We start from the raw sequence: 26,128 nt of genomic DNA, 5'->3' as shown, positions 1-26,128 counted from the left end.
TTGGCGTCTTCGCAGCTCCAATTACCTGGAACATATTAGAACCCATTATATAACTTTAATTAAACATGCAGATTAAAACATTCCGTACCCCCCCCCCTAGACACACGTGCACACTCACACACACGCACACACACACATACATGCACACGCTGAGACGCGTAGTCAAATTTATGAAAAGCTATACAATATTTTTGAAGTAGAAAATAATGATAACCACGCCATTTACCTTACCATAAAAAATCAATGTGGGACTTTATCAACGCGCGCAGAGAAACGGACAAAAAGAGCCTTTTTTATATGTTAAGGTCTTGCTGCGGGCCATTATTTATGTGTCTATTAACAAGCAGGTCGTCAATCTTGAAGCCAGGCACTGGAAAAATATTTGAGCATTTCAAGTCGGTACCATCACTGCTTGCTTATTGTTACGTTAACAGTTCAGAAGTAGCACATATTCGCATAAGAATGTTCAGTACTTGACATGTAAAATGTAATGGTGTAGAAAGCGGCGCAATATAAAAGTTATTTATAAGATAAATTAGTGCGAATATTTTTGAAGGATTTACATTACACAACACGGCACTGCGCACAACGAAGATACTTCACAACGCACTAAACACTACTTTAAACACCACCCTCTTGTCACAGACGTTCGAATACGGAAACATAAGGTGACTTCGACTGGCGCAAACTGAAAACTTGTTCATCGTAAACTCGAAAGGCTGTCGAAGCGAGCCAGTCATATAAAGAACACTTTTGAAATGTCATCGTGAATTGTCCTAACAAACTCACGCAGGCCATACAAGCAAGCGAGCATCAATATTTCTATAAAAGTCAGTGTTTTACAAAGCAAACCTCAGTGAACCAAGGCTATAGTTAAACACGTCAATGTGGTACAGTGCCATATTCATTGCGAGAATTTGATCAAATTTATGATTTATTGGCAGAATTTACATAACAGCTCTTCCAGGCACTATAACTAAGCTGCTGACAGCCGCCTACGTATTCATCTTGCTAGTTCTTGCACTTACAAACTTTCTTCGTTTGGTTGTGGTCGCGTAAACGTTCAAGCTACACAACAAAGACAGAACTCAAAGCAAGCGATACAAATGGCACCAGGACTGCCCCCGCCGTACCACTAATGCATAAGCAGTATAAATGCTCGTCACTCACCCCTGGGAAGCGTCCGCAGAATCAGTAGTCCGAGGCTTCAAAAGCAAACTTGTTAACAATGGTCCTAGAGCCTCCAAAACCGTCTAGAAACATGAACAAAGTTTCGAAAAAGCACGCATGTTCACAAGCGGAGAAAATGGCACACGCTTCCTGTAAGCCTATGCAGCACTTGTCAACTCCGTAACCACCGCAACACTTGCCAGTGAAGAGAGTGTTGGTGCGAGTGCGCGGACGTTCTTTCTTCTGCTTGCAAGAAGATCCACTGCCGAGAGGCATGGAGATTCTGCAGTCGTTATTTCGCGTACGCTACCCCACTTTGAGCGTGCTTTCTTCCGTGGTACATTTCAATTTTAAGGAAGAGGTTCATAGGAAGGGCCTCCTCCCCGATGCGCCAAAGATGTATAAATTGGTTCTTTATGTTATCTGGTACATGCGATGCAGATACGTTGATGGCCTCGATGGCATATATCGGGTTCGACCTAAGTAAACAAGAACTAAAGAAAAAAGAGCTGCCGTTACAGATAAACCTCGCCAACCTACTCTGATCCACATAACAGCTCTGTCTCTTCCGGTTAACGACTGCTTTATTTGGAACCTATGTGGAACAAAATTAAAAGTGTACGGAGGAGCATACGCGCAACCTAAATGTTTAGAGGTAGGGTCGTAGTGTATAGCACTCAGAATCACCGGCGAAAGGCTCACTTGCATCACAAGGAGTGAACGTGCATCGGTGCTGTAAAAATTCCTCTTTTATAGGAGTCCACCACGTACCGAGAAACGGCGGTCTGCAGTGGGGGAAAACGTCGCGTCTAGAAGCAATGTTAATGTAGTGTCTTTGTGCTGTGGAACTCTGAAAGTTTAAACGTTCGGAAACCTCAGTGACGAGGAAGCTACATGGCGATCTAAGTCTTGTGAGCTTCAGTTTGTTGTGTGGAGAGGCATACAGGAAGGGCAAATCCGCATCGGCGTGTCGTCGACCACTCTTTCATTTCATTTCATTTCATTTATTGGTACCCTCAGGACCGGGAGGTATTACAAAGGGGAGTGGTATTAGCACAAAAAGAAAAAAAAGAATACAGAAATGCAGCAATCAATATGCAGTTATTACAGTGGCGCGGCTCCTACTCATACAGTCTTAGCTAATGGCGTTTTTAAACAATTCAAGATCTTGGATAGTTGCTATTGATGCGGGAAGGTGATTCCATTCGATGCTCGTGCGTGGTAGGAATGATGTGTGGCAGCCATTTGTTCTGCATAATGGAACTCCGACCTTGTAACGATGATCTAGCCGAGGTGATACATAATCTGATAGTGAAATAAGTTCATTATGTAATTGAGGATGGTGATATATTTTGTGAAAAAGACACAAACAAAGAATCTGACGGCGAGATGCTAAATATGGTAGATTCAAGCTAGATTTCATTGCCGATATGCTTGCAGTGCGGTTATAGTTAGAAAGAATAAAGCGGGTAGAATTATTTTGAACCATTTCGACTGAGTGTATTAGATCGGCATATACAAGATCCCAAACCGAGGCCGCATATTCGAATTTAGGGCGAATAGATGTTTTGTAGAGGGTGAGTTTTAAGGAAAAGGAGCTTTAGCAAAGTTGCGACGTAGGTACCCAAGTATTCTGTTTGCTTTTGCAATTATGTGTTCAGTGTGGATTGCCCAATTTAAAGTGCTTGTTATGTGTAAGCCTAGATATCTATAGCTAGAAACGGTATCCAATGCAAGATTATTGAGAGAGTAGGTAGGAGTTGGATTAGTTGTTCTAGACACTCTCATAACTTTGCACTTGTTGACGTTGAGTTGCCTTAACCATTTTTGACACCAAACTGAGACGACAGTAAGGTCAGTTTGAAGAGCAGTTACGTCGGCATCGGAGCTTAATTCACGGAATATTACACAGTCATCAGCAAATAGGTGCACATGAGAGGAAAGACACGCAGGTAAGTCGTTAACATAAATACAAAAAAGAAGAGGACCAAGCACTGACCCTTGCGGTACTCCAGATTGAACAGCGGTGTGGCGGCTATTCACCACGTTAGCAGCAACATACTGAGTACGATTGTTAAAAAAGAATTCAATCCAAATTAGTAATTTCCTGTCAAGGTTTAGATTAAGTAATTTGTGCATTAATAAACTGTGGGAAACCTTGTCGAACGCTTTAGAAAAATGCAAAAATATGCAGTCGGCCTGAAAAGAGTGATCTAGTATAACGTTCAGTTTATGTGTGAAAGATGCCAGTTGGGTCTCGCAGGAGTATGTTTTTCGGAAACCATGTTGTGCTAGGGTAAAGAATAAATTAGATTCGAGGAATTTTAGAAGGTTCGAAAATAAGATGTGTTCTAATATTTTGCATGGTATACTGGTAAGTGATATAGGTCGGTAATTATGTGGGGAATGATGGTTACCAGCTTTGTGAAATGGAGTCACCTTCCCGATCTTCCATTCAGCGGGCAAGCAACCTTGGTCGAGTGACTGCTGAAAGATCATTGTTAGTATGACCGATGAAAAAGCACACGTACTCTTTAAGAATTTCGGGTCAACTTGGTCACAACCAGGAGCGGAAGACAATCTTAAGGTCCTAATTATTGCTTCAACACCAGTACAATCAATACATATTGAAAGCATAACGAGATGGGGAAAGGGTTCTGCATTAGGTAAAACATCATTTGCATCAACGGAGAAGTGAGAGGAAAAAACTTCGTTTAGAACGTTCGCACATAAGTCAAAAGGAATTTGATTTCCGCTAGCGTCTTCTAGGGTGAATGCGTCGTCGTGTTTAGGGTTTATTGTGTGCCAGAATTTTTAATATCGTTCGTTAGCATGGTTCCTTAGTTCTTTAGTTATAAGATATGGTGAAGGTGTGCTCTTGCGACATGAACACCCAGCACGGGAGGCGGCCAAAAGTTCTCTACAAAGTTGACAAGCCAACGCAACCAGTCGTGGTCAGTGACAACTGTGAATCGCTGCCCATACAAGTAAGCATAAAACCGCTGGTTCTCTGATACGACTATCATGTATCGTTGTTCTGGGACACTGTACTTCGGTTCCGGGCTACTGAGTAAGCGACTTGTGTAGGTAGTCACGTGTTCCCGGTCACCATATCCTGCGATAGGAAAGCTCCAGTGTCATTTACATCTGCATTGAAGCCGAAGAATTGAAGTGTCGGACAGGCTAAATGTAAAAAAAAACTGCAGTTGACTAAAAGCACAACCGTACTCCGAAGTCCCCCACAAGACTTGTCCTTTCTTAACAGTCACATCAGCAGATACGCGACATCGGCGAATTTGAAAATAAACTAACAGAAATAGAAACAAAGTCCCAAAAAACTATTTTGCTCCCAGGCCATGTTTTCTGGGGACCATAGTGAATGCCATCGTTCTTTACGATGTGACTAAGCACGAGTGTTTGACGGTTACTCAGGGGCACTTCAATTTCTGAAGATCGCCAGTGTACAAGGTGCTGTTCCGAAATTTTTAAGGCCACGAGTTATGCTCACAGACTGTGCGGCAAATGATGAAGATATCGTGAAGGCAAGACCTGCAGATAGTTCACTTCAAGACACGCGGAATGGTGTCTGGAGATTTCTCGAAAGTTGCCATCCGACTGGCATTACAATTATTTGAGTAAGGCCTTCACGGGTTACAAAATTTGTCTTTATTTCTTTGCATTCAGAATGCATTGTAGCTTACCAGTACCCGGATCGTCATTATACTGACGAAAATCAGGAAGCCCAATGTAATAATTAGGTAGCGTCAAACATACGTCGTACGGGGTACACGTTCCTTTTTTCTTACAGCCTTCAAACGTTGATACTGCGACTAGACAGCACGCTTTCGATTTATTAAAGTTCTGCATCGGAAGCAGTACGTCCAAATCAGCATTTTTCAGTGCAAGACGCGAGATATTACAGCCAGTGTACTAGGTGGCAGTATAGTTGGTCCTTTGTTCTTTAACTTTTATAATAATGATATTAGAAACATTGATAATCAATCAAAATTTCTTATTTATGCGCACGACACTACCATTCTTCTTTCTGGTGGTACACACACTGAACTATTTTCCCATGGTAAGCTAGAACGTTGGACAAAAGAAAATGCACTACCAGGTAATGTAAACCAATCTAATGCTTTAATTTTTATTTCTAGAAAGGAAACATTTTGTACTTTAGTGCATTTGTGGTATAAATCCCAGCCAGTTGAAATTGTCAAGTCAATATAATCAATAGCGCTTCACACAACGCTAGCAATGGAATGATGCCGTCCGCAGCATTTCATTAAGAGCATCGAAAGCGGTTGGTATAATTTGCCGACATCAATCTGTTTTACCTTTAAAGGCAAAGCTTGCTATATACCACGCTTTATTTCTTTTGACATTTAAAATACTGCACGTTAGTGTGAGCGGCAACAACTAAAACTTATTTACCGAAAATTTTTTCTCTTCGTAATGAAATAATCCGCCTAAATTAAAACCTTCCTCGCGCACATGCAACAAATCACAAGTGTAATAAACATGAAACCATCAATATATACAACCTATAAATTTAGAGGCTTTTACGCCGCTATAAAAATAAACAAAAAAACTTTTATCTACTATCACAGATATCGCTTCTATATAATGTTACTAAACGAAATATGCACACTGTCATCAGCCATCTTGTTTCCTTCCTCATAAAGAAATATAGACAACAAAAATTACTTATCAGCTACTGTTACACTTAAAAGGGTTATAGTCATCAGGTGCTAACATAGCACATGTCACCCTTTCACAACTTCGCCAATATCTTAATAACGCTCCGGACATTTAATATTTATCTTCCGAGTCCATAGCGAAAATTGAGAACAATAAACAAAAACACAACGGATGAAAATGCCCTCAGCGCTGTGCGTAAATCATGTGTTTTGTCTGTTTGTGGTATACAAATTTTGACATTTCATTTACATTTGTATATATGTTTATTGCACTGTGTGTGTGTGTTTTTTTTTGTTCTTGTAAGCACAACTGTCTGCAGTGAGTTTGGCAATTTTATATTTTTAATATTGTTTATGTGGTGTGCATGTTGTTTACTTTTGTCAGCTGTGGTGTTTTATTGCCAACACTGCCCCTGCGTTATGTGAAAAGGAGAGTGAGAACTTAGCTAAGCGCATACTCGCTCTTATTCTCCCCCCCTCCACCTACTGTGTATTGGTGAAGCGAACCATTAATATTATTATTATTATTATTATTATTATTATTATTATTATTATTATTATTATTATTATTAATATTATTATTATTATTATTATTATTATACTCTACACGTATTCTATAAGATCTATCTCTCTTTTAACAAGAATTATGGGAGCTACCCTTGAATTAGCCGTCTATTTGATAACTCCCTTTTTCATAAGCTCTACCACATGGTCACTGATAGTTTGTCCTTCTGACCTCAAAACACGCTATGACTTTAATTATGATCAGGTTTTCCGGAGACGTCTTCATGGTATGACGTGTCCGAGACGAGAGATAGATGGATATTTTATGTTTCTTCGCGAGTAACATTCCAAAACCTGTTTCAAAAGAACACTCAATAAATTTGGGATACACTTGTGCTAGGCGACCTATTTAAAAAAAAGGGGGGTTTGCTTCCGATGTGTGACTACAAGGTTCTTCCCGCACATTTGTATGTTATTCCGGCCCCGATAAGCTCACGTCTTCTTTACAGACCAATGCTAACACCTAACAATAGTGAATATGTCAGGCTCTGAAGAACACTAAACGGCCTGCAAGCCAGTGTGTAAGCCGTTGATTGAAACCACACAATGAGGGGCAACCACCCTCTTCCCACTCTTCTTTGTTCGCATCAAAAGAGTCGTAGTTGTTAACGCTGCAGAGAACAGGTGATCTAACAGTAGGTGACAGAGCTGTGGTGACATCGTCAAGAACACGCAATTAAAGTTGGCCTTCCGCAAAGTTTTTTTCTAGAGTTCTGATGGCATGTGTCAACCAACAAATGCTTTCCCAGTGCGGTAGTTGTCAGTGGCACTGCACTCTGCAAAAGGTCTATGCCCTGCATAGACCTTTTGCGTTATTTGGCAGGGTATACTTAGTAACCCTTTCCAAATAACGTGGCCTTCGACAAGCCCATCAGCATTGCACATAGAAAAAACTCACGCCATATTGATAAAGAGAATAATAAGAGCTCGCTCCAGGGAAAGGCAGTAGTCCCCTAATTCCTCGTATGTACTCACTCGGTCATATGTAGAAGCGTGGTTTTATTTGATGTGCATGTTCTAACCAAAATGTTTCATTATTTAGTTACTGATGCAGCATGTACACAATTTAAATAATACTGTAACAATTTTCATACAGTTTTACGGACCACAGGGGTGTTTCGGAGAATGTTTCACTTCGAGTACAATGGCCTTGTGCTTCATGAAATACCAGGCCGAGAGATATTGAATTATTGGGTGTAGTGGAAAATTACACGAGGTCTATACAAGTTTCTTTGATAGCAGTGGGACACTTACATTCATAGGGACTGCACCAATGATCGTAACACGACAGAACGTGTTAGACTAGCCAGTCACGTACGCCAAGAGCGCGTGCCATAAAGGGGCATGGTCCTCTAGCGGTCTCCCATCAAAGTAGAGCATGCGCTAAGTGTAAACCGACGGAGTGGTGGCGTGCCACCAAGTAAGCGCTCATGCAATCAACAGTACGCACTTCTTCACCTCTAGCAAGAGCAATGAGAAGTAGCGGCTGTGGCGATGAATAAGCCCTCAGCGTAAAGATCAAGCTTTTGATGAAACACAACGGCTCGGCACTCACTCTATAGAACTTTGATGTTCTATCCAACTTGAAAGCAATTTGTCTCTCTAATATGTCTTTGAAAAAAATAATCATAATCAAAATTGTGGCCCTTGTGTTCACCAGAAACATCACACGGCCATTATGAACAAGAACATATACTTTGTTCTTGAGCATCAACATAAGAGAAATTCCTGTTTGTAGCTATCTCCAGGGACTTACTATCCATCGGCCTCGCTGGCTAGTTTTTCAGTGGCAAAGGGGGTGGGAGGTCAGGCGGTGGTGAGAGAGAACGAGAAGCAGGCGGTTGCTGTGGAGGTTCCCAACTCCTGTCATATGCCAGAGAGTGCTTCCCGAAGCTGCTTGGCAAATAATCATTGCCAGATGGAGCTGTACGCGGGACATCACGAGGCCACTCGGATGGTCATGAAAATTCGGGTGGTGGACCCTAACGCTAAGATACAATATGATTTCCAAACCGTGATATGACACCCAGAACACCGCAAGAGTAGCATGCCGCGAGATGTTGAAACATTGGCTGCTCTTGAATCTAACAAGATTCATGCCGCGTATGGCGTGTACGTCTTTCGGAGATGTTATGGCGATACATAATGCTCCGAAAAAGCGCGCGCTCAGCGCGTCGATTCTAGTGTGAACATAGAAGTTATGAGGTCATGATTGACTGTGGGGCCGGGCTCTTTTCCACAGCTGACACGCGAGCCGTCGTTCGCCAAGCTTTCTAAAAGGGCCTAGCCATCACCTCATGTGGCGTGTACGCCCGTGATGGTCAGCTGTGCAATTTTAAAAATATTTTAACCTATAGTAGGTGCAATCGACCGAGCAACGAAGGCAGACACTCTGCCAATAAACTACTTCACTTGCTGCAAACCAAGCATGCCGCAGAAACTAGCGCAGTGCTTCGCGCTCCACGACAATCAGTGGCTTAGTTCTATAAGCAGTCCACCCTAGAATACCCACACCCTAATTACAAAATTCGGCACATTTACATCTTGCAAAGCATTACCGTGGTGCTCCTATATAAGCAAACTTGCGATTGCTTATTCTGTGAAATAAGCTCAATGCTTGCTGAGTCTTAGTTGCTATGTATTCTACAAGCCAAATCCGGTTCAGTTATGCGTAGTGTAAAATTCTGAAATATTTGAATTTCACAGTGTCGTCATCGGCTGTCTAGCTTAAGTTCTTGCCAGCCGGCACGTTCACTGGTCGTCGTTTTCCTCTCGAACAACCGCACATTATATTGGCTTTGAATGTATAATCCTGATCCTAGACGCTTTCTGTTAGCGCTTGCTATCACTGGCGTGCACTGCTTTCTTCTCCTTGTTGTTTCATCAGCTTTCAAATCACCTCGTTGCCCTAAAAACTGACGATTACTTTAAATTTGTACCACTACAATTGTACTCCTATTAAGATACGTGAATAAGCTAAAAACTGCTTAAGTACAGTAAACCTTTGTGATTCCATACCATCGGAATAACAAAGTATATACTACAATTATAACACCTCAAAATGGAACTGAACAATGCACTTTTGACTATGAAAGAAACAAATATGTAACCTATTCGAACTAGGACCAAGATGTATATGAAACAAAAGAAGTAGTAAGTAAGGAATAATATGAGAAATATGTTTATTGAGCATTTTCTTTACACTGTCTATGTCACAAACAAAGGAGGACAAAAATTAACAAAAAGAGCCAGGCATTCAGCTTTTGTCGAGTAATTTATTCATCACACTTGCAACCATCCACGTTCTAAGATTCCTTTAGGATTCGATTCGCTATAAAAATAATGTGAATGGTCATTTTAACGATTCACATTCTTTTTACAGAATTTGCCACGTATACCTGCTCAAAAAACTTGTGTTCTATTTGAAATGAAAGAACTGTGCCAGGGGTACTCTGCAACGACTCTGCTGCTGGTACTTTTCGGGCTCGTGACTCAAGTCTGCCTAATAGTTGTCTGTAAGTGATGTGTAATTTTTCAACATAACTGCCTTGGCAGCTTTCACAATTACCTGAACATAACATGTTCTGGCGCTACTAATGAAAAACAGCCCTTTTCAACACACCCACTGTCACCTACTTGAATACATCTTATGACTCATATTGAATAGTACATGATCTTAGGCTGTGAATAATAGGTAGTGTAGTGTCAGTGAATTTTTTTAATAAAAATTGTATTGATCCGAAAACGAGGTGCTTTCCTATGCAAAGAAATATGCTTTCTGCACTTAAAACGCATGTGCGATTACCAAAATATAAACTGTGCTTCCAGTTGAAAGAAGATGATGTGTGTAAAAACGAAATTCACAAATATTCTGTCATTAAAGCGTACTAGCTATTCATGGCAGTCTTTTGCACCGGTATCAAATGATTTAACACCTACCCGGCTTCTGTCACAAGGAAAGCAACGAAAGCTTCATTTTATAAGCATAAAGAAATAAACTATCATATTTCAAGCGTTGTACACTGCATGCTAGAAAGTCTTGAAAGATCTATAATGGAAAATATTGAAGACAAAGTATGATTCAGCACTTCAGAACTGATTGCCAAAAAATTTGTTTATTTATTGAAGTAAAAATATAAATGTAGGAGTTGTCACCACTATTTCGTAACAGCCGCCCTTTTCCAATTGACTGGTAAATAAAAGCATTTAAATGGCATATATACATATGCAGGGTGCTCCAGCTATTTTCCTTAGAGTTGAAAAATATGCCAACACATGCAATTACGAGGCGACGAAATGCATGTTGCTAACCATTGCCTGGAGTAAGACTATTTTTGCGTTCTAAAATGTTGTGTAGTTAGGTAAGTTTAATTAAATAGCTTCTGAAAGAACAAAAACGGATAAAAAATTTCATTGATGAAAATAAAGATTGATTCGCAAAACATAAAATTAGAGAGTTCCGAACATTAAATCTGTTAATTATGATTTTCTTCTGCTAACAGCAAATGCCCGCGAAATGAAAAATGAACCCGTATATGCATGTTTTACTGCAAATGTCATCGAGAGACAATAGTCTTGCGTGAGGAGAGAGTTAACAAAACGTTTATTTTATGTTTTGCGCGAGCAAATTGGTGAATTGTATTCTGGAAGCGCTGCGATACAGATTCTCGATCCGTGCAGCAAAGGCTAACGAGCGCATCGAGAAGAGATGGACGGATGAATTGATACGGCTGTACCCTTTACATCTGGCGGTGGCCAAAGCCACCAAGCCGTCATACTTAGTGAACTAAAAACTGGATTTTTTTCCTTAAATAGTTAAACTGAAGACTGGTGCTTTGCAGTCAAGGGTTTAATATTCACTCGGGCCTTGACTTTAGCCACCAATCAGATAACCTCCTTCTAGGTAATTCTACCCGCTTAAAGTCTGTTTTGCCCTCTCTATCCCTACACCCCAGTGCTTTGAAAAACTCTCCGCCATCATCCTGAACTACAGGGTGAAGTCCTTTACAGAACATTATCAAGTGTTTGGCTGTTTCCTCCTCCTCTCAAAACACATTGCATACAGTGTTTACCCCTCGTGTTTTGCCCGATAATTCTTGGTTCGCAATAGTCCCGTCCTCGTCTGAAACAAAAGAGAACTACCCCGGGTATTATCACAGATCCTTTCCTTGGCAATTTTCTGCTTAAAAGTTCAATAGATCTCTAGTGCGGCCTTCTTAATCATGCCGATTCTCTACTTATTGGTCTCCGTTTCCTTCGCCGTCTTCTTAATCAATAATTCTTTTTGATTTGGCACCCTGCTGTTTTTCAAGTATTCACCGGTCCATTTTCTGGTTCGCTTCCTCAATTTTGTATCGACATTCTTCATGTAAAAGTACCTGGAATCATTTCTCTCCCAACACTCCTTCCCCATTTCTCTCAATCTCTTCTGAAATTTTACCTTTGTACTAGCTTTCCTGCCCTCAAATAATGTCCATCCCTTATGACATTGTACTCCCTGATTTGGAGTATTCCCGAGAGCTCCTAAGACAAGCCTACCCATTCTACGTTGCTCAATTTCGAATTTTGCTTGAGCTTCTGATCTCATGCACAAGACCGCATTGCCGAACGTCAGACCAGGAACTATGACCATATTCCACATTCCTCTCAGAACATCATACCTATTGTTGTTCCACAGTGCCCTGTTTTTCATCACTGCTGCATTCCTGTTACCTTTAGTCGTCACGTATAACATGTGTTCTTAGGTACTCGGCCCCATTGCTTATCCAGGCGCCCCGATTTTTTTATTTGTCTGTTATCTCTAGCGTCACCTTCCGTATTCTAAACACATGACCTTCAATATAATGACTGCTGATTTTTTTACCTAATCTGAATTCTAACCTATCTCCCACATTAGCGCAGATGTCCACCGATCTCTGCAAATCTTCCTTGTTTTCGGCCATTAGCACTATATCATCTGCGTACATCAATGCTGGTAGTGCCTGTTCAATTAGTTTTTCTTGTTTGACGAAAGAGAGGTTAAAGCCAAGTCCCCTTCCTTCTAGTTTGGCTTCTAATTCTTGCAGCTACATAATGAATAACAAGGTTGAAAGAGGACATGCCTGCCTTATCCCCCGTTGTACCCCCGTGGGCTTGGATAGTTCTTTTTCCCACTTTATAACTACCTTGATACCTTTATAGATATCCTTTACAAGATTAGTGACTCTATCTTCCACACCTAGTGTGTCCAGTATTCCCCACAAGTCCTCTTGTGAACCCGCTATCGTACGCTCCCTTGATATCCAAAAATGCTAGCCACAGGGGCCTGTTTCTTTTTCTGCTATTTCAATGCACTGCGCCAGTGAGAACAGACTGTCTTCTAACCTCCGGTGTTTCTGAAACTCATTATGCAGTTCTCCCAGCACATCCTCATTCTCTATTCATGCCTGCAGTCTTTCCTTTATAATCTGCATCACCAGCCTGTAGACCACTGATGTCACTGGTATAGGACGGTAGTCGTTTATGTCAGCTTTGTCCCCCTTTCTTTTATAGATGCTGCTCATCCTACTAAGTCTCCATCCATCGGGAATTCTCCATCTATTATTATTTTGCTCACTGCCTCTCTCAAGGCCTGCTTAGACTTCAAACCCAATGTCTTTATCAGCATAATTGAAATGCCAACTGGGCCTATTGATGTACTACTAGAAAACCTCTTCTCAGCCCTTTCCCCCTTTCGTTTTGAAAATGGAGCCATTGCGCCACTTGATTCATCCTTGTCTATTATCGTGCAAAAGGCACTTCTTTGTTGAAATCATTCTGTCACCCTTGTTCTTATATATTAAATAGGCTCGTCCCCTCCTAGCCTGGCACCTTGAGCTGTAGTTATAAATCTCTGCTCTAGGCTCATCTTATTTCGTAGGTACTTTAGAAGATTCGAAAATTTCGCAGCGGCCTTTCCATCCTTTTTTGTACTTCTGCCAGCCACAGAGCCCCCTTTCTTCTAATCTTTTCATTGATCATAATGGATGCTTCCCGTGAATACATTCATACATAATGGATACATCCTATGTGATATCAGTGCGTTACCTATCGTCGACTGCAGCCTTCCTACCACCCGCGTTATTTGCCCTTCACACTTCTCAGTACTGTTGCAAATAATCAAATCGTGCCTTTCACACATATCTATGATCACTTTAGCTGTTGGGTCGGTATACTTATCGATTTCTTCTATGTGCGCATACATATCTCCTAGTATAATTATCTCGCACTCTCCTCCTGATTCCTCAATGTACTCTGATATACACTTCACCATTGCATGGTTTTCCTCTCCGACTTTTGCTCTCGTCCATATTTACACCAAACCAAAGAGTGTCATTGAGCCTGCCACTTTCCGTTTAGCCATAAATGTTCCTTGCACTCCTGCTTGACCCTTTGCCACTCTGTACTTTTATTAATGAATGCCCCAATACTACCCCCCTTTCTGTCCGTCTGTTCTAATACAATATTCCCACGTGTAGTCCGGATTGTTGGGAAGTTGTTCCATCTCCCAAAGATGTGTTTCTACCAAACCGTATACCATCGGCCTCTCTTTCCTTAGCTGTTCTTCTATCCCTACCCTTTTCAGCCTATTCCTGCCACCCGGCATGTTAATATACTCTACGTATGAAGTGGCTCGGCCCTTGTGGCTACGTCTATTTCTGCCCCGGACTCTACATGTCTTAGGTATTCGTGCCACTTTGGAATCGTATCTGTTCATACCACCTGTCAAAGAGTCTGCCTGGTTGTTTTCCTCGTTACGAGCTATCCGGCACGCAAAGGGCCCACGTGCCCCCCAAAAAGCTACTGCGCGTCCTGCAAGTCGCCCACACACCTCACGACCTAGTCGCCCATCGAAGTGAATTCTGTCTCGTTGAACACCACCCCACCTATGCACCTCTCTGTTTATTTACACCACCTCAAAGTCTTTCTCTAGACTCATCCGCCATATTTCTTGGTTCGCGTTGACAACCGCTCTTTTCAGGTTGCCGTCACGCACTGGTACCAAAGATATCGTGCATCTATCACTACCTGTTCCTGAGGTGAAGTGGCGCGTATGCCATCAACCCTTTTCGCCATGTGGTTGATAGTCCTGCCGTATCTTCATTTAAGACATCGTTTAAACCACTTGAAATTACCATGAGGTTTCATCCATCAGCTGTAGGTTTGAGTTTTGTGCTCTCTTACCTCACGACTGCTTCCAGCTTGTGCCCTGTGAACGTCCATACTGCAACCCTCTTGTCACCTCTTACCCTCTCTTTGATTCCTCTGTGCATCAACATAAATTAGAGTCCCCGGCAATTATCAGATGCTGTGACTTTTCAGTTGGAGCGTCCTGCGCCTCAGGGTTACTTGCAGATGTGAAGCTGGCTGCTTTTTCCCCTCCCAGCCCCACCACTACATAACTGAAACTGGGTCTCGCGACCATTTAGCTGGGTGAACCTGTTTTTTTCCAAACCTGCTTGCTCTTCTCCGCCATTCTGGTTGCCAGTGCTCACTGTTCTCTTCGTCGGCCGCTCCTTTGTTCACCTTAGCTAGTGCCTCCTCGGCGGACTTCAGTGTTTCTGCCATAGCCCTTGTTTTCTCTTGCTCTGTCGCCAACTCGGTTATTCTCATCAGCAGTTCACTCTGGGAAACCATCATTTTCTCCATTTTGTCCAGTACCTCACATTTGCTACACTTGATGTCAGCTTCCTCTCCGTAATTTCTGCATTGGGTCCAATTTTAAACCCACCCCGCATCTTGAACACTTCACAGAATTTTTGACCCTGTCTTTCTGACACAATTGTCCTTATGAATTGTCTCACTCGATAATTACAAAACACGAACCCTGCCCTACGAAAAAGAGAAAGTCTAAGCTCTACTACAAAAATTTGCGTGTTCACTGTACGTGCACCTCCACCACGGGCCGGCAAGAGAAAAAACACAAAGAAACAAACAGGCACACACAAACTAGTAAATACCTGGTGACTCACCCCCGAAAACGCCGTCCATTGTAATACGTGCTACAAAGGTTTTAACTGCTGCCTTATTAGTATCAAGGCAAGCTCGAAACAGTTAAAATCACTTATCGGCGCAGTTGATCGGGAGAGCTAAAAAAACACGTCCATCCACCTTGCTAGTCTGAACTAACGTCCGAGGCACGTTATTCACGAGCGCCATCTGGTAAGTTTTCTTCAATAATGAAGAAAGGCATGGGCGCCCGCGGAGAAAGATGCACGCCTGTCTCGGAGGTAATAAGGACTAGAAGGCAAAGTACGGGCAGGCGCCGCCACTGTGTCGTCTTGGCAAAGCGTTGGAAACATTAGCTTTTTTGATCATCCCGTTGCACAGTCAGCGCAGCGTGATAAACGCTATTGTCCTTCGAATTACTTCTGTGTGCCTTCTTTACAACAAAAGCACATATACAAAACATTGACGTATTGTTATAGTGCTACAATAATGCGCGAAAATTGTTGTTAATTGACAATTTATTTATTTATTTACTTATTTATTTATTTATTTATTTATTTATTTATTTATTTATTTATTTATTTATTTATTTGTACGTACTGCAGGCCCTAATCGGGCCCATGCAGGAGTGGAGGCATAATAAAGCTCCACAAAAAGAGAAGAAAGTATTGATACACATAGGATACTTTATGATTCACATGTGTACATTTTTTGAAAAATCATTCTCTTTTAGACAGTTCACAAAAAATTCCAGTGTAGAACAATTCACAGCTTTGACTGGCAGCTGTTCGATCTTCCTATTAAGTTCCGCAACACTCTTTCGTAACCACCGGTTAAGCCTCTGTGTTTTCCATCGCCTCTAAACGGAGGCTTTGGCGTCCAATAGATGTGCGAGGTGCGGATCCATCCTGGAAACATTGAGCTCGGTTTGAATAGTTTTTGTGGCCTTTTCAACATCTGCTCTGAGCGTCTGAATGAGTTTGCTTAAGCTGTGATATTCGCCCGTGTCCTCTTTTGAGCTTTCGGAAAGCATCCCAGTCCGTCACTTTAAATTCCCTAGGCGGGGGGGGGGGGGGGCTCTGACCTAAATGGTAACACTAAAGATGAAGTGATCGCTGCCCAGGTTTTCTCGCTTGTTATCCCAGATTGTTTGTTGTATATTTTTCATAAACGCGAGATCGGGGGTTGTGTCTCTAGCCACCGACGTTCTCAGTCCCGTGGGAAACCGGGGATTGGTGGTGACTGTCAGCGTTAGGTCATCGACTGCCCGCGGAAGATTTATGCCCTTAGACGATTGCCTGATCTACCCCCATGCGTTATGTGGGGCGTTGCAGTCTCCCGCGATTACTCACGGTGACTGTCTAGCGATTGTAGCGGCCTTCGTAAACAGGGAGTGGAAAGACTGTCTGTGATCGGATGGTGGGCTGTAAATATTGAGAATGAACACGCTTTGTTTAAGCCATTTGTTAGGGATAACCTCAATGAAAAGCGCCTCCATTCTGCCACGACCTGGTTGAATGTCATGTACAGCGTATGCGAGCTTTTTGCCCACCAGCATAGATATACCTCTCTTGCACTCCCCTCTGGCCGCCACCGATTTGTAACCAGTGAAGGTGGTTGTGTCGCACAGTGTTTCCTGTAGCAAAATTACTTGCGGCCTTTCTGCCTGAGCCATAACGTACTGTTGCAGTGATGTCTTGCGCCTTTGAAAGCTAGTGCAATTCTAATGCCAAATTACTAAGTTATTTTGAGGGCCCGCCATTTTGCTAGTTTCCGTTTTATTGACCCTGTGGCGTCGCCCCCGTATCATCGTTAGCTGCAGCTTGTGTACGAACCGTTGGCTTGGTTTTAATAGCAATCTTATTCTCAACTGCGACTACCTTATTTTCTATGGCTCCTACTTTACTCTCAAGTGCTCCCATGCGCAGCGCGAGTTGTTTAAAGCTTAACTGATTTTCTTTGGAAATCCTAAGTAACTCTTCTAGCATCTTGTTCTGCGAGATTTCCACTCCAGGCATCTCCGAGTCGCTCTCATCCTTTGGAGGTGGAGCCTTATGCTTGGCCTTACTGACCTCGACTTTGAGTTCTTGCGTGCTTTTATGCACAGCGTTATGCGCCACGTTTGCGCCCTCAGCTTTGCTGGAAATGGCCTGCGCGGCTTTCTGCTTGCGTAGCTCTGCTTTGAGACTAGCAATCTCCTGACGTAATAGTTCAATCTCACTTTTTTCACCATGCTCCGGCCATGCCGGCCGCGTTACCTTTTAGGGGCGAAGCTCCGTATGGCGTGGCTTGTGCGTCCCTCGTAATACGTAACCACTAGTGGCACATACCCGAAATAGCGGCCCTTATGACTTTGACCTCCAAGGTGGTTCCGGTGAGAGATTTCTTCTGTGCGTTGTTGAACAATAAAAGATAGTGCTTAATGCACATGATAATGGCTGCTAAGGGGGAATGGGAGACAGGAGCATTTAGCCTTTAGTTAACGTGCACGCTGCGATCCCCATCAGCAGCTATTGGCATGTACATTGAGTACGATCTGACAAGAAAGGGTTGCTACGTTATACTCGCTGGGTGTAACCTCCTTGGTTTTAGAAAGGTTTAGCGAGCGTTGGGCCACATAGTCATGAATACAGTGAACTAGTATATGCCATGAACTCGAGGTGGTTCAAGGTGGGAAGTAAACCCGAAGCGCAAGCCGTAAGAACGTGTGCATGTGCCACCTCCCGTTTAGTCCTTGAAATGTCCGCTGGGTGGCGTTGCTTCTGTATGGAGAATATATGATGAAAAGATGCGAGATGGTGGTGCTTGGAGTGCTGAATAGATGGACGAACGGACACACAGACAGATGCAAGGATGGATGCATGAACGGACGCAGGCACGGATGCATGGACGAACGCAGGGACGGACGCACGAACAGACGCACGCACGGACGGGTGGATGGACACATGGATGGTTATACAGACGTACGCAGGAACGGACGGAAGCAAGAACGAATGGACGGACGAATGCTTCGCCCCACTCCCCATCATTCACTCCGTGGATATGCTGCCATTTTTTGGGTTAGGGCGTCTTCTCATTGACTCTATCCGCCCACGTGAGTTCCTCCTGGAATCTCCTTCTAGACACCGAACGCCCTTAGGAACGCGAGCGGCTCTTGCGCCGCTACGCAGCTGGCGTGACGGAATGGCCTCTCCTGGGTGTTCCGGAGACGCTAGGTGAGACGCTGGAGTCATGGGACCGCAGTCCTAAGGCCATCTGTGTCTTCTCGGAGCACCGGTGGCGTTGGCATCGTCTCCTTCTGAAGATGTAGGGGACTTGAAATTCGTCTTTGCATGCTTGGTCTGCAGTGGTATGTGAACCTCTGCCTAGCGAACACTTTGGAGTGCAATGATGATCCTCCGTTGGTGATTTCTGTCCGCACGTGCGGCACCACTTGCTGATTGAACTAGGGCAAACGTCAGCACGGTGTCCCAAACCTCCGCAGCCATAGCAGACCTCTGTGTGTCTCCTGTATTGTGTGCAGCGAAACATGCTCGTGCCAAGGGACACATATTTGGGCACCTTCATACCCTTGAACAATACTACCACAGCCATGGTGTTCTTGATTCGTTTGACCTCGATGGCTCCTGGGTTGCGGTTGTTCACAATTCGTGCTCGGAGCTGAGCCTCGCTGATATCCACGTCTACACCCCTTATAACACCTTTGCACGTGTCATAGGGGGGAGCTGGGTACACAGAGACCCGGTACGTGCAATCGCCCAGTCGGACTTGCTGCGCCATTACGTAGGCGCACGCATTCTTCTCATGAGGACTACACACCACATAAATGTTTTGAGTGCCATTTGGACAACTGTTGTCCTCTTCAATTTTGGCAGGAGCCAGGGCCGCCGCCATGGCCAGGGCTTGCTGGAAATGTATTTGACTGACCTTGGTCACATTCAGACCGTTCCTCGGCCTTACGATGATGCGGCACGCGTATTTCGGAAGTGGAGGGAGTCTCGAGGTGGTGACGATGCATTGGCACGCGTTCCGTGGGGCGGCGGTGTGGCCACCCACCTTTCGTCCGCCACGCGTTGGGGTGCGTTCGCGGGTAGTAGTGGCCGTTCTCATCCCCTTGCTGTTCTTGCGGCTATATGCTGTCATCCAACTGGGGCTGCTTGCTTCGTCCTGGTAGATTTCCTCTCCTTCCCCGATTTTCATCTTGGGCTAAGGCGCCCGTGGTCGCAGGGTTAGGCCTAGGCCTACCTGCGCTGCCTCGCCGAGGTTAGGCTTACCGCGTTAGCTTTAGCTGTGCCTTGGCACGGTCGGAACTGCACACACTTATAAAGGGGAAAAAGTCACCCACTGTAGAAAGGGCGGTGTTGGTCAAGTCCTCACAACTCACTACGTAGTTTAACACATAATGTACTGTGTTTCGACGAAAGAAACCAATCGAAACTTTGAAAAAAGCAGGAGCCAAAATCAGCGCTGGATGAATGGATGGATGGATGTATATGGCTGTACCCTTTAGATATGGTGGTGGCTAGCGCCACTAAGCCGTAATGGTTAATGAAACAAAAAGTAGATTTATTTTTTCCCTCAAATAGTGAGGTTGAGGATGTGTACTTTGCAGTGAAGGGTTTAATTTTCATTCACGCCTTGACTTTAGCCACGAATCATATAACCTCCTTTTAGTTCTTTCTACCCGCTTAAAGGCTATTTGGCCCTCACTGTCCCGAAACCCCAGTGCTTTGAAAAACTCTGCGCCATCATCCTGAACTATAGGATAAAGCCCTTTACAGAACATTGTCAAGTGTTCCGCAGTTTTTTTTCCTCTTCACACGCACTGCATACTGTATCTAGCTCTTCGTATTTGGCTCGATATGTCTTGGTTCACAATACTCCCGTCCTGGCCTCAAACAGTAGAGAACTACCCCGAGTATTATCATAGATCCTTTCCTTGGCAATTTCCTGCTTAAAAATTTGATATATCTTTAGTGCAGACTTCTTGATCATGCCAATTCTCCCCATATCGGTGTCGGCTTCCTTCACTTTCTTCTTAACCGATAGTTCTTCTTGGTTTGGCCACCTGCTGTTTTCTAAGTATTTACTAGTCAACTTCCTGGTTCGCTTCCCCCATTTTGTATCGACATTCTTCATGTACAACTAGCTGAATACCTTGCTAGCCCAACGCTCCTCCCCCATTTCTCTCAATCGCTTCTCAAATTTTATCTTGCTGCTAGCTTTCCTGCCCTCAAATGATTTCCATCCCATATCACCTTGTACTCCCTGATATGGTGTATTCCCGTGAGCTCTTAATAAGGCAAGCCTACCTATTCCACGTCGGTTAATTTCTAATCTTGCTTGAACTTCTGATCTCACGCACAAGACCCCATTGCTGAACGTCAGCCCAGGAACCACGACCCCTTTCCATATTCCTCTTACAACATCATACCTATTGTATTTCTATAGTGCCCTATTTTTCATCACTGCTGCATTCCTGTTACCTTTAGTCATTACGTATATTTCGTGTTCCCTCAGGTACTCGGTTCTATTGCTTATCAATACGCCCAGATATTTGTATTTATCTGTTATCTCTAGCGTGACCTCCTGTATTTTAAGCTCACTACCTTCGTGATCATTGTAAATCATGACTGCTGATTTTTTCTTACTGAATCGAAGATCTAACCTATCTCCCTCATTACCGCATATGTCCACCAATCTCTGCAAATGTTCCTTGTTGTCGGCCATTAGCACTATATCATCTGCGTAGATCAATGCTGGTAGTGCCTGTTCGCGCGTCCGCACTAGTCGGCGCCCCCTGGCGGTCCTCCTCCACTGGCGCACAAGCAGGTTTGCCACGTGTTTTTTTATTTTGCGGGCATATGTATTTCGCAGGCATATAGCAGAAAAACAATAATAATTAAGAGATATAAGGTTCAAAGCAGTCTAATCAAATGTTTCGCAAAGCAACATACAATTTCCTCATTCAAATAGTTTATCGACCTTTGTTCCTTCAAAAAAAGGTAATAAAACACATCTATTTAAATGATAGCTTACAACACAACAAATAGTCCTAATAACTCCAGGCAATGCTCAGCAACATGCATGTCACCGTGTCGTGATTGCGTGCGTTGGCGTATTTTTAAACTATGGTTAATGATAGCTGCGGCACCTTATATACAGTCCCACATCGGTCAGTTCAAAAGTTCTCATTTTGGTAGAAAAAACACGTAGCCACCTGACTCACTTTCAACCTATTCCGTTCAGTACTGTTCCAACAATTTTGTGTCTCCGAAAAAACAACAACATTGCAACACTTTTATTGCTTTGCGATTTATTCTAGATGGTCATGCGCATAGGACATTGTCCTACGCAAATCACTTTGATATGTGGGGTTTAACGTCCCAAAACCACCACATGATTATGAGAGACGCTGTAGTGGAGGACTCCGCATGTTTCGGCCACCTGAGGTTATATAACCTGCACTCAAATCTGAGCACACGGGCCTGCAGCACTTAGTCTTCATCAAAATTCCAGCTGCCGCAGCCGGCATTCGATCTCGCGATCTACGGGTCAGCAGCAGAGTACCTTAACCACTAGACCACCGCGGCGAGACTTGTCCTACGCAAATGTTCCCTCGGAATGTAGCGTATGGAGTTCTTGTTCGAGTCACTGTCTCTGTGTGTCGACTTTAGAACAGTCTAGCAGCAAGTGGTATATATTGGTACGTCCACAGTAGGCATTTGGAGTATCGTCCGGCACATACGCCGCATACCAATATCTTCGTCGTCGTGGCCGTACGATCTTTCTGATGATAACGCACGATGAACCGGAAGAAAGAAGGCACTTTGTGTAAGCAGCTCGGAGTTTTAGGCGATGTTTGATATTGTCCATACGCTGTGGAAGCTAATGATCTAACTGGCCCCCAAGATTAAGATAAACACCATACAGTATCAATTTCTTTGTATTTTGTCTGAACAGCAGGTGAACAAGCATGATACACGTTTGACTCTTTTTAAAATTCAGTTTATATTAGATTGATGTTGGGGAATGAGGTGGTTTTGCGTATATGAAAATCTGTCATCGCCAACTCATCTGCCAATTCATTTCCCTTGATTCCGCAGTTAGCATATAGACGTTCCAATGGTTTGCACTTTTTCTTTATTAAGCGTGCCCAACTGGTGAGGAACTGGGTGTCTGCGACGGCGGTGACCCTTTCCCACAAAACTACTGCCCAGGCGTGGAATACAACGTAAAAACTTGGAATTGCAGACCAAGAAGAAAAACCAGGTGTGTGTGCCAAAATCCTCTTTAGAGAAGAAAAGACGGAAAATGTGTACACCAAAAATATTGCGGTAAGTAAACAATTCTCATGAAACGTCTATGAATCTCCAGTTCTGCAATACATTTGTTTTGGCGTAAGTGCGAGATCTTGAATTATTGCTAGCACGCGGATATGTGTGCGATACTGTCCCCTGAAAATAGCGCGCAGGGTTTCTATAGATCTCGAAAGTACCAAGTATTGCTTCATTGCCTATAGTCAGAAGCTGACGGTGATGTCGTGTTTCTGCTAGGAAATACAAGCTGAAATAATTTCTCTTAAAGGGATTGACAACGGCTCCCAACTTGCGTTTAGATCCTGATGGAAATCAAAAAGTTGAGCAGAATCTATAAAAATAAGTTAGCGTTCAGCTATGCAACTTAGTGCAAAATAGTGTTTGCACTGAGTTTCGGTATGCTTGGCACAAATAAGCATCCACCCACCACTGCTCATAGTGCACGTCTACCAGCACGCTTAGAGTTGCTGTATAGGCACCCGACAGTGGAGCAGAGGGCGCGACGAAGCTCTTTCTGCCACCTCAGCATTGTTGGTACGGACCGCCACGGGTACTCAGAAAATGAAACGCTCGCTGAACACAGTGACACGCTGAAGTGTCAGTGCCCTTTTTGGCACGTTTTAAAAGAACGCTTCCTGGGCGCTTACATCATCAGCCATGACCCTCTTACTCACCACTAAACAAGAAAATAATATGCACGCGCAAGTTCAGTTTTGCTATGTCTACTCGCTAGGCTACGCAGTGGAAGACTAATGTTTGCTGCGCCTACTCTCTAAGCTGTGTGCTCTGGCGCTACCATCGGATCTCTCAAACTGCATTGCCGGGTGCCTATATGCCACCTTTAGGTATGCGCCACTGTTTTCAAGACATAGCTCGCCTGGCTTTTGACAATTCCAGCAAGGCTGATGGTCAGACGCCATCACGTCTTCATTAGTGGTTCAAATGCACAGTGGAGAAGCCAACACTATGCAGATGATGCCGATGCTTCGCAGTGGTATGAGTGTTCTGGCGCCATTCGCAGAGACACCGAGTGCGTTCATAACGAACAATGGGTGCCTCTTTCACAGACACTGGGCGCGTCCCACAAAGATGCTAGATGCGTCCTAATGAAGGTGCTGCCCCGTCCTCCTTCAGCGTTTCTGCTTCCAGGCGTGATCAGAGCAACCAAGTTTTGCTTAAACATTCATAAAAACGAAAAAGAAAGCGAGCAAATAAATAAAGCAACGCTAATAATCTGAAGCGCAAGCGCTGTTCCTAAGCGGGTGGTGAGTGGCTTTCCAACAAGAATTTTGAACCCAAGATGGCAGGCCTTGGCGCAACTCTGCCACCTAAAGGAAGCATATACAGCAACTCTAAGCACGCCCAGCTTGGAGATGCGAGGCTTTTAGCTTAGAAGAATTCACTTTCATAGGGTGCTTCATGACTCCCTGAACATGATCGGACACACCCACACTATCCTCTGTAGAGTAGTAGTGGCTCGCGATGTCTCCTGCTGTAGGTGTAGTTTGCTCGCTTCCCCTTTGTTTGTATCTTTTTAGGGGTGATGCTTCTTAAAGCGGCGCCCGTTCGTCCCTCGTAGTAGTGCGTAACATATCTAACGGCTTCCACCGGCACCACCTGCAAGGTGGTGCCGGTGGAAGATTTCTCCTGTGCGTTGTTGAACAATCAAAATTCGCTGCATGTGAGTTAGCTGAAAACTGAATTCTCATGGCTCTCATTCCCTGTTAGCAGCCATTGGCATGTACATTGAGCATTATCAGAGAAGAAAGAATTTCAACGTTATACTCACTGGTCATGAGCTCCATGGTTATAGAAAGGTTTGGCGAGCGTTGGGCCGCAGTATCATGAATACAGTGAACTAGTCTAAACCCTGAACTTGAGGTGTTTAAATGTGCGAAGTAGCCACGAACCGTAGGTTGTAGGAAAGTATGAATGTGCCAAAGCCGAATTCTCCTGTCTCTCAACCCCCATTAGTAGCCATTGGCGTCTACATTGAGCACTATCTGACAAGAAACGGTTGCTACGTTATACTCGCTGGGCGTAACCTCCTCGCTGATAGAAAGTTTTAGTTAGCGTTGGGCCGCAGTGCCATGAATACAGTGAACTAGTATATACCATGAACTCGAGGTGCTTAAGGGTGGGAAGTAGAGACGAAGCGCACAGTTACGTTCCGTTTGGTTCTTTCCACTCGCCTCTCGCTTGTTGCGCGACATTTGCTGCTGCCGCCAAGGAAGCCGAAGTCGAGAACTTTTCATCTGCTGGCACCTTGAGGAAACGACCGCTCCGGCATCATCTGGATATAGAGACGTTTATTCGTTTCTCTTTTCTCCTCACTGTCCCTGCACCCCTGGTTTTATTCCCTGTCTCCCCATTAAACCACTCTTACAGTCCAGTCGTAAAGCACCACTTTTAAAGTCCAATCGGAACGCACAGATGTGTCTCTCCTCGCCACAACCTCGAAGACCCACCGCCCCTTGCCCACTCATTGGTTCTCCGCCGTCGCTCGGGTTTCTTTCACACCGGTTCCCGGAATGGTCAACGACGGGCATTGCCAGGTCTTGGAAAAGCGCCTCCGAGTAAGTTCCCGCGATGCCGGGTTGACAGGCCATCAAAACAATTGGCCCCTGCGCCAATGCCGTCGCCTCCATTGATTCTGATTGTCCGGCGGACGCGTACGTCTACCTTCTACGTGTACCTTCCACGTGTACCGGCCACATGCGGCCTGGCTTGGTCTCCTGTAAGGCGCCATAATTGAGCCCGACAGCGGCACGGGAGTTGTCGTGTCCTTTGTGGCCAGCAGACAGTCATCGTCTCGCATTCCGGTGGCCCTGCTTCCTTGTTGGCGAGGGGTCGCCGGCCGCTGGGTGGGTAACATAAGGTATTCGGGGAACGCACGAAGTTCGAGCCCAACACCTCCCCTCCAACTGTGTTGCACTGTATTTATGACATGCGACACAAACACTACACATATGCACACATATGCACTACCACATATGCACCGTCACTCGTACCTCGTTGACTCCGTCGCGCGCACGTGCTAACAAAGCATACACCCCCCTTAACTCACCGTCCCTTTTCTGCGTCATCGTTAGGAGTCACTAATCGTGACATTGCGTCGGCATTAGCGTTTACACACCCCTTTTTGTGTTCAATTTCCAGGTTATACTTCTGTAGTGCCAACGCCCAGCGTGTCAGCCTAGCGCTCTGCGGAGTGGTTAGAGTCCGAAATTTGAGTGGGTTATGATCGGTAATCACCTTGATTTTAGCGCCAAACAGCCAAACATCCAACTTCCCCAGTGTCCAAATGATTGCATAAGCTTCCCTTTCTATTGTCGCCCATCGGGTCTGAGCCGGGCTAAGCTTCTTGCTCAGAAAAGCGATAGGGCGCTCCTTGCCCACCAGATCCTG

The 26,128-nt window shown here is 44.2% G+C and overlaps 1 protein-coding gene across 1 annotated transcript in view; it reads left to right on the top strand.

Annotated features, from left to right (window-relative positions):
- The first annotated feature begins 5,217 nt into the window (after nucleotides 1-5,217).
- LOC142804204 (uncharacterized) overlaps nucleotides 5,218-26,128 on the top strand; it is a 122,175-nt gene continuing 101,264 nt past the window's right edge. Inside the window, exons 1-3 of the mRNA XM_075890883.1 lie at nucleotides 5,218-5,287; nucleotides 9,817-9,949; nucleotides 22,553-22,738. The gene's annotated coding sequence lies outside the window, so the exon portion shown is untranslated. The remainder of the gene's footprint in view (nucleotides 5,288-9,816; nucleotides 9,950-22,552; nucleotides 22,739-26,128) is intronic.

This window comes from Rhipicephalus microplus, chromosome 3 (genome assembly GCF_043290135.1).
Source record: "Rhipicephalus microplus isolate Deutch F79 chromosome 3, USDA_Rmic, whole genome shotgun sequence".
Classification (NCBI taxonomy): domain Eukaryota; kingdom Metazoa; phylum Arthropoda; class Arachnida; order Ixodida; family Ixodidae; genus Rhipicephalus; species Rhipicephalus microplus.
This window is presented reverse-complemented; position numbering and strand designations above follow the sequence as displayed.